Below are 9,179 nucleotides of genomic sequence, written 5' to 3'. Positions count from 1 at the left end.
TTACATAACCGATTAGTCCAGCATAGTTAATCAGAGACCTAACTAGTCTCTACGGATCCGGTTATTTTGTGTGAAAGCCCGATCAGCTTTCCTAGACATTTTGTGTGATAGCCCGGCCAACTATCCTAGATAATTTGTGTGGAGGCCTGATCAGCCGTCCCTAGATAATATCCAATACATATCTGATTATGATTTAGTGGTTCCGGTAACGGAACAAATGATTTTGTGGTTCCAGTAATGGAACAAGTGATTGAGGTTCCTGTAACGGAACAAATGGTTTTGGGTCCCCGTAACGGGATAAATGGTTTTATGGTTCCTATAATGGAATAGAAGGGTTGAAAAAAAATAGCATGCTAAAATTGAACTCTGGTATTTATGCACAGCACACGATAGTTGGTTTGGTTTTACAGAGCATGCTAGATTTGATATCCAGTTTATACATGTTTTACATGTTTCTAACAAGTTATGAATTCTGTTCCTATAACCGTTTTGCTTTAAATCATTTTGACTTGTTATTCATATAGTGGTACTACTGAGCAATTGATTGCTCACCCTTGCAGAATGTTTTATATATGTATTGCAGATGCCTAGGAGATTCTTCCGCGGTAGTCAGGGCAGAGTTCCAGTTTCTTTCGCGTCAGGCTCTTCTGAGGTAGTTGTGTTAGACCAAAGTGGGTCTGTTGAGTTGCTGTATTAAGATAGTATTGTCAGAATTGTCACTAGTAAATTGATTTTGTGATGATTGTAACCTAAGTCATACTTAAACCTAAAAAAGATCTTGGTAAAAAGGGGTTGTGTTTATATAATAATGTTGAATTGGATTATGTTATGTTGTTATTATTGTTATTGATGATGTCAACTCCTGACCCCGGGGTTGAGGCCGTCACAGCCCGGATAACCGGATGACTCCCTATATAGCCTATTTGAAGGATGGAACCCTACCAGAAGATCAGAACAAGGCACGCTACCTCAAGTACTAGGCTGCTCGAATCTTTCTGGAAGATAATCAGCTATACAGACGAACCTTCTCTGCACCCACTCTCAAATGTGTTGATCCGGATGAGGCAGATTATTGTCTCCGGGAGGTGCACGAAGGAATCTGCAGAGATCACCTAGCTGCCAAGGCACTAGCCTACAAAGTCATCAGGCAAGGTTATCATTGGCCCACTATCCATGCAGATGCAGTTGCGTATGTAAAGAAGTGTAGCAAATGCCAAAAGTTCAGCAATGTGCCGAAACAGAGTCCAAGCCTTCCGGGGTCAGTGTTATCCCCGGTCCCATTTGCTGTTTGGGGAATCGACATCATGGGTCCTTTTCCCCGGGCCAAAGGAGATTTGCGCTATGTGCTAGTGGAAATTGATTATATGACTAAGTTGGCAGAGGCCAAAGCCATGAGAACAATCAATCAACAGGACTGCATCAAATTCATGGATTCAATTGTGATGAGGTTCGGGATTCCAATGGTTTTGATCTCGGATAATGGACCGCAGTTTGTTAGTTCAGAATTTGAAGCGTACCTGAAAGAGCTCGGGATCAAGCCTAAGAAAACATCTGTGGCCCACCCCCAGCGAAACGGACAAGTAGAGGTCACCAACAGGACAATACTTCGAGGCCTAGAAAAGAGGTTGGAAGAATCTAAGAAGAAATGGCTAGATGAGCTCCCGAAAGTCTTATGGTCCTACAGGACCACCTCCCCGACCGAAACCGGAGAGATTTCTTTTAAGCTCGCATATGGCACCAAGGCCCGGCTACTAGTAGAAAACGGATCCCCCTCCCACAGAGTCGTCAACTTTGATGAAATCTCAAATATTGAAGGCCTCAAAACCAACCTGGAACTCTTGAATGAAGTAAGAGATCGGGCTGTGGAAAAGACGGAAAACTACAAAGAAAAGACAAAACTCTATTTTGAAAAAATGGCCAAGATAAGGGAATATGAAGTGGGAGATCTAGTACTTCGGGACACTGTAACACCCCCAAATCCGGGGTCGGGGATTCGGGTTGTCACGAGTTCCATTTCCCTTATCAATACTTAATCTTAACAGTCAACCAACTACTGAGTACTGTGACCCCACAATATACACACACACGCCACAAGTTATAGTCTCAGAGATGAATACCAAAAATAACACAAGTCATTTTATTCCACAATTATAAACCGTTACACCTTAAAAGGGTTTCTGAATAAATTTACATTTCTTTGCCATTATTACAATTCATATAGATACATAAGTCTGGTACATCAGAAGTTGAAAGTCTAGCCTATTGGTAATTTCTACCTCAGCTACAGCGGCATCAACGCTTCCAGAAAACTGCGGAACGTTTCCTAACCGCTTGCGAATTGGAAGCTTGGTCCTGTTCATCTTTTCTATCTGTTGTTGTGTGATGAAGGAAGAAAGTAAGGGTGAGCAACAAGCCCACCGAAATAATATGTATAATAATTAATAATATATGAGCATTCTCATAGTACTCAAGAAAGTCTTGGTTAAGAAGAAATGAACCAAGTTGATATCTTAACGCGACCAAGTCGCAAAATATTCAGCATATACATACATATATACTTTTCACAACCTTTGAAATCCTCTGACATGTATAATATACACAGAGTTCCAGTTTATAACTGTATAAAAATATCACTGTAAGGTGATCTCATATATCTAACCTTGTCTCAATGTTTTTCTGAAAATCTTTGATATGCATAAGATAATCATTTACTAGATATAAGTTTAAAAGATGAAGTTACAAGATACTTCTATATACTTAAATCTTTTCCAAATACTACTTGAACTACCACCGTTCAAGTTATAATCAGTTTCAAAAGTTCATCACACTGGTGAGACTACAAGATAAGACTTGAATAGATTCAATCTTTGAAATATCATTTGAAAGAAATGAATTTACGAGATACTTCATTAAGTCCCGATATATATACACACCTATATATATATATACATTTCATACACTCCTTGAAAACCTCTGTTATGAAAATTATAAACAGAGTTGCAATATCCAATGAATTTGGAAAGGAGAAAACCTTGGCATAAACCTGATATCTTGCTGATCAGGCAAAGATACCAATAAATAACCTTTTCTACTGTAGATGGATTAATTCCTCGCCGGTCATCACCCTAGCCGCATTAGGACCTCGCGCTAGACCGTTACCCGGCCACTCACGCGTGGATGGACTGTTACCCAGCCTCTTACACCTTCATAGACCGTACCCCGACCTGTCGCTTATACCGACTCAATTAGATGGACTTACTTCCCGAACGTTGGGCAAGTAATCAAATTGTTTTCTCAAAATAGCAACCTCGTTGCGAATATAAAATACACCACAGATCCGGATCCCTAAGATTTTGAGCGAGTATTTAAATCCCTTTCGAAGGGAAGATCTTAAATATAAAAATGAGTTTTGGGGATCCGCTCTAACTTTTAAAATTCATTTTGACGACTCGAAAATATTTTTAAGAATGTTTGGAGTAATGCTGATTTAATGAAATAAATCAGTCCCGATATATTAGAAAATATCTGAATATTATTATTTAAATAATATTCCCATAAGGATAATCCTTATAAAATAAATGAAGTAAAAGTTTTAAAACTCATACTTGAAATGGATATTAAATAACCAAAGATATACTTATACGAAAGTACTATCTTTATTTGAATAATCGAAAATAAGTTTGATTATCGAAACATTATTCTTTAATAAAATAAAGAATATTAATTAGTAAATAAACGGAGTCATAAGTCCTCGAATGAATATTCAAATTAATATTCATTAAATAAAATAAACCGAGTCATAAGTCCTCGAATGAATATTCAAATTAATATTCATTAAATAAAATAAACCGAGTCATAAGTCTTCGAATGAATATTCAAAGTAATATTCATTAAATAAAATAAAGTTATCGAATAAAACTTATTCGATTAATAGTTTTGAAAACTATATCAATATATATATATAAATATATATATATAATATACTCGGGAACATCGACTCCCGGTTTTAGAAAATGTTCACCTTTGGGTCCCCTATACTAAGGGTATACGCAACTACTGCTTATCTCTAGCATAGGTATTATACAACTTATAAGCATTTGAATCAACAATTAGATATCAAGATTACGAAACAGACATGCATATATACCGTATCACATGCTCCAATATATCGCAAGATTTGCTAATAACAATCATGCACTTATCACAAGATAATGCATATACATATATTTACATCACAACAACAGTATAACGGGTAGAAAACTTGCCTGAGTGCTCCCGGATAGACTTAAGCTTAGAGTGGGTCCGATAACCTATGAACAACAACATAAGTCGGAATTAAACCCCGGTCGCTTAAGAAACTAGACTTTAACCAATTGAACCCTAACATTTGCTTTAGCGCTTAACGATTCACTTAAGTCGCTCGTGTACCCTCGGCTCCACCATTTTTAATAAATTAACCATTAAGAGTTTTAAGGCGATTCTTTCGCGAGCACCTTACCAACTTCCTAATCCACTTTACATAAATGTTTCATACTCCAATTAGTCATTTAAGTGCCTTAAACAAGATTTCAAAGTAAGGCGAGGGGTAATGGTTCGGTCGCGAAACGCCGTTACTTAAAACGGTCGTTTCTCCTAAACCGTACATCGGATTCAAACGAACCACATATCAAAACGAAGCTCGTAACATGAACTATCTAATAATGGCAATAATCAAAACCTAACAGTGAGTTCACAGGTCCTAATGTTAAGAACAAAAATAGTCTAGGATAATCGGACATTACGACGGCTATGTTTACGCGATTACCAATTTTTATTCTACTCCAAACCAACCACCAATCAACCACAATTCATTCATACAACCAAAATCCATCCATATCATACTACAACAGCCCCAACACCTCAAGTTCTCCAATTTATATTATTCTCAAATATGAATTAAAACTATACTTAAGTTCATTAATCAATAATCCAAGAATTACAACTCCAACTCATTACAAAACCAACCACACTCTAAGTCTACAATAATCATGCTTCTCATGAACCATAATACTCATAACATCCAATAACAAAGCTAGGTTAAGAGATTATACCTTCCTTGTGAGTGGGAGTAACTAATTAGCTTGGAATCACCCTTGAAAGTCCTTACCCAAGCTTAACCTAAAGAAAAACTCAAGAACAAAATATTAAGTTCTTGAAAAACACTATTCACCCTCTTCTTCCATGAATTTTAGGAAGAGATTGTGAAGGAATTTGAAGCTCAAACTTATAGGATAGATATATCTATGCATAAGGAGTCTTAGATAATTACCTCACTAATTAACAAGGTTTGGATCTTGGATTTTGGATTTTTCCTCTTTGAAAAAGAAGAAAAGCCGAGAGCTTTCTTGAAGAATGAAGTCAACTTTGCGTTTTTTTTGGTGAAATGAATTGTTTTGGCTTGGTTGATGTTGTTTTGTTTTGATTTATTACTTTTAACCATGGTAACTTTTGCATGGCCAAGAATCAACCAACAACACACTTCCTTTTGGTCATGCTTATGTCACCTTGTTATGTCATCCTCCCACACTTGTCCTCTTCTTATTGGTTTGATGACATCATCCTCACTAACCTCTTTGATTAGCTTCTAATTACTTGGCTAATGACCGCTGATCAGTTATACGGTTCGCTTAACTTTCGTTTTTGTTTATCGTTTGAGGGATCATACCCGGGATCTTATTACTTGGGTTTCCTTAACCTTTCTCAATACATTATATTCCTTTTATGATCCTCTCTTATAATCCTTGAATTTAAATCCTTTTTATCCTGTTACCTTATACTCAATTCTTTCGGTATCTGGTGGATTTCCGGAAAAAATCAAAGTGTTCGAATTTGGATTCTGACGATCTTTACATACACTTATATATCATATAGAGTACTAATAAGATCTCAGAATAACAATAAAAGAACCCCTACATAGTGTGGCATGAAAAGTTTTTCTTATTCAGCATAATCAGCAAAATCACTATTAATAAGGGTTTCAAAAAAATTCCAAAAATTGGGGTTATTACAGACACCGAAGCTTCAGACCCAACAAATCAAGGAAAGTTACAGCCCAACTGGGAAGGCCCCTACATAATCAAAGAGGTGCTTCATCCGGGAACTAACAAGTTAAACTACCTCAGCGGAATCGAGGTCCCAAACACCTCGCACGGAACCCGGCTAAGGAAGTTCAACCAGTAAGGGAAAGGTGCACATTCTTGGATCATCTCTATGCTCATGTTATGATATCTTGATTTAAAAAATGTTCTCATTCACCCCAGAATGTAATTTTTGCAATATTTTGACTTGAATGAAAAACTTTATTTTGACTATCCCATAGCTTGAATCAATTTCATTATACTGATTGTTTAAATGTCATCATACACATGCTCAAATGCATGATTTAGATAAATTCACCACTTAGAAAACTTCTCAAAATTGGAAATTTTACCCCTTCCCGGGGTCATTTAAAACACATCTCATGTGTACTTAGAAAATTTCTTAAAATTGTAAATTTTACCCCTTCCCGGGGTCATTTAAAACACATCCCATGTGTACTTAGAAAGTTTCTTAAAATTGGAAATTTTACCCCATCCCGGAGTCAAAAAACATAGTCCATGGGTACTTTAAAAAAAATCTTAAAATCAGAAATTTTACCCCATCCTGGGGTCAAAAAATAGAAAAATACAGCCCATGTGTACTTCGAAAATTTTCTTAAAATTAAAAATTTTACCCCATCCCGGGGTCAAAAAACACAGCCCATGTGAACTTTAATTTTTTTTTCTTAAAATCAGAAATTTTACCCCATCCTGGGGTCAAAAAACAGAAAAACACAGTCCATGTGTACTTCAAAAATTTTCTTAAAATTAGAAATTTTACCACATCCTAGGGTCAAACAACACAGCCCATTTGTACTTAGGAAATTCTCTAAGTTCAAATCTAGATGAAAAGCGATAAAATGCAGTAAAAACAAGAGTGCATTAAAATAAACCCGGGGAAAACGACCCCGGGGTAAAACCCAAATACGTTCAAGATACATACAAATCAAAGTAGCCAAAAGGCTAAGTTCATACAATACTTAAAAACATGAAATGAAAATTACAAGCCACAAGGGCCAAACAACTTCATTCTTCAGCCTGCGGCTCGGGGGGTGGAGTTGGAGGCTGCTCCTGGGGAGGAGGAGGCTGCTGAGCCGATGGATGCTCGGAAACGGGAGAAGTTGGAGCCTCTTCTTCGGGAGCATTCGTGGAGGGTCCAGCCCCGGATTCCCTGGCCAAGATGGCTGCAGCTTTATTCTCAAGACGAGTCTCCTCTTCGATATACTTCTCCATGAAGACATCAATTGTACCCTGTGGATTTTTGCCAAGGTACTTGGAGGCAACCCTCCAGCAGATCTGGATCTTCTACAGCGCCTTGTCGTTCAACTCCTCAAAGTACGCAGGAGTACCCTGGAGTCCGGCCAAAACTTCTTCGGGAGTGGGTCGGGCGGCCAGATCATCTCTCAATTTCTTATTCTCCGCCCTCATTTCCCGAACTGAAGCCTCGACCCGGTCCTGCCTCTCCTGAATATCATCTAAAATCTTCTTATGAGCTGCAGCCTCCTTTGCATTAGCTTCCTTCAACGCCTTGAGCTCCCGGGACAGATTCTCGGCCTCAGTTTTGGCAGCATCCTCGGCGTCAGCCTTTTCCTTGAGACTCCGGGTTATGGAAACCAACCCATCCACCCGGGATTTAGCCTGCAAAAAGTACATGTCACAACCTAGAAAATATAAGGCAGAAGAAAGAGAAGTACGAAAACAGTCATACAAATACTTATAGCAGTCATTTCCTCTTGAAGTGAAACCAGGAAATCCTTCAGAGGCTCTTTCCGATACTTCTTCCTCTCAGCAGTGGAGGCATAATTCTCAAAGAGCTCTTTCCGGCGAGTCTCCGAAGTGAAGCTGGCCAGCAAGGCCTTAAGAGTTTTTGGGGTGTCCGAAGCCAGTTCTATAGCAATTTTCTTGAAGGAACTGCTCAGCAGTTATTACCAAAATGATGCAATTATAACGTGGGCACGACTTTTCAGGAAAAAGAGGGAAGTTAATCATTTTTTACACTCAAACATATGTACATACACATATATTATTTGTGAACCCGGCTGGAATCCCAACAGTTTTCTGACAATCCGGATTTTCAGCATCCACTTTTCAGAGTTCGGTCAAATCAAATGCCAGCCTGTCCTTATCCACCAAACCTTATACAAAATTAAAATTTCAAATCAAAGAGACTAACCAAGTCAACCCCGGAGTCTTACCCTCATTAGATTTCGGGGTTAAGGGGAAACAAATCAAAGAAACCCCCAAAAAAAATTTCTAAGTAGTGCAAGGAACCCCACCTTGGACTCAAATCAAAGAAACTAACCAAGTCAACCCCAGAGTCTTACCCTCATTAGACACCGGGGTTAAGGGGCAACAAATCAAAGAAAATCCCCCAAAAAAAATTCTAAGTGGTGCAAGAAACCCCATCTTGGACTAAAATCAAAGAGACTAACCAAGTCAACCTCAGAGTCTTACCCTCATTAGACCCCGGGGTTAAGGGGCAACAAATCAAAGAAAACCCCCCAAAAAATTTCTAAGTAGTGCAAGGAACCCCAACTTGGCCTCAAATCAAAGAGACTACCCAAGTCATCCTCGGAGTCTTACCTTCATTAGACCCCGGGGTTAGGGGCAACAAATCAAAGAAAACCCCCAAAATTTTTCTCTAAGGCGTTCCAGCACAACAATAAATAATCTACTCCCCCATCCGGGTAAACCCGCATAAGGGAGTGGGGAACAAATGATAACCTATAATATCACAGGCCCAGTAGTAAGAGCCCAAGGCCCAATAAGAAGGGCCCAGGGACCATTCAGTAATAACCCTGGCAGACCCCAGGACACGTGACAATATCACCACCGTCCAGGTAACCCGAATCCAGAACGTTCCTACGGTCTGAATTCAATAGTACACCGGCTCATCATGGACGTCCACACGTCCTACACTCCAAAAAACACACCTACGATCCAGATCAAAAGGTACAAACCCCTAAATTCTAATGGGAAGCCTATAAAAGGCTGAACAAAAGGGATATAAGGGGTTACTTCATCTCACATATATACACACATATACACACACCACAATATATT

The sequence above is a fragment of the Apium graveolens genome, chromosome 10 (assembly GCF_009905375.1).
Source record: "Apium graveolens cultivar Ventura chromosome 10, ASM990537v1, whole genome shotgun sequence".
Lineage (NCBI taxonomy): Eukaryota > Viridiplantae > Streptophyta > Magnoliopsida > Apiales > Apiaceae > Apium > Apium graveolens.
This window is presented reverse-complemented; position numbering follows the sequence as displayed.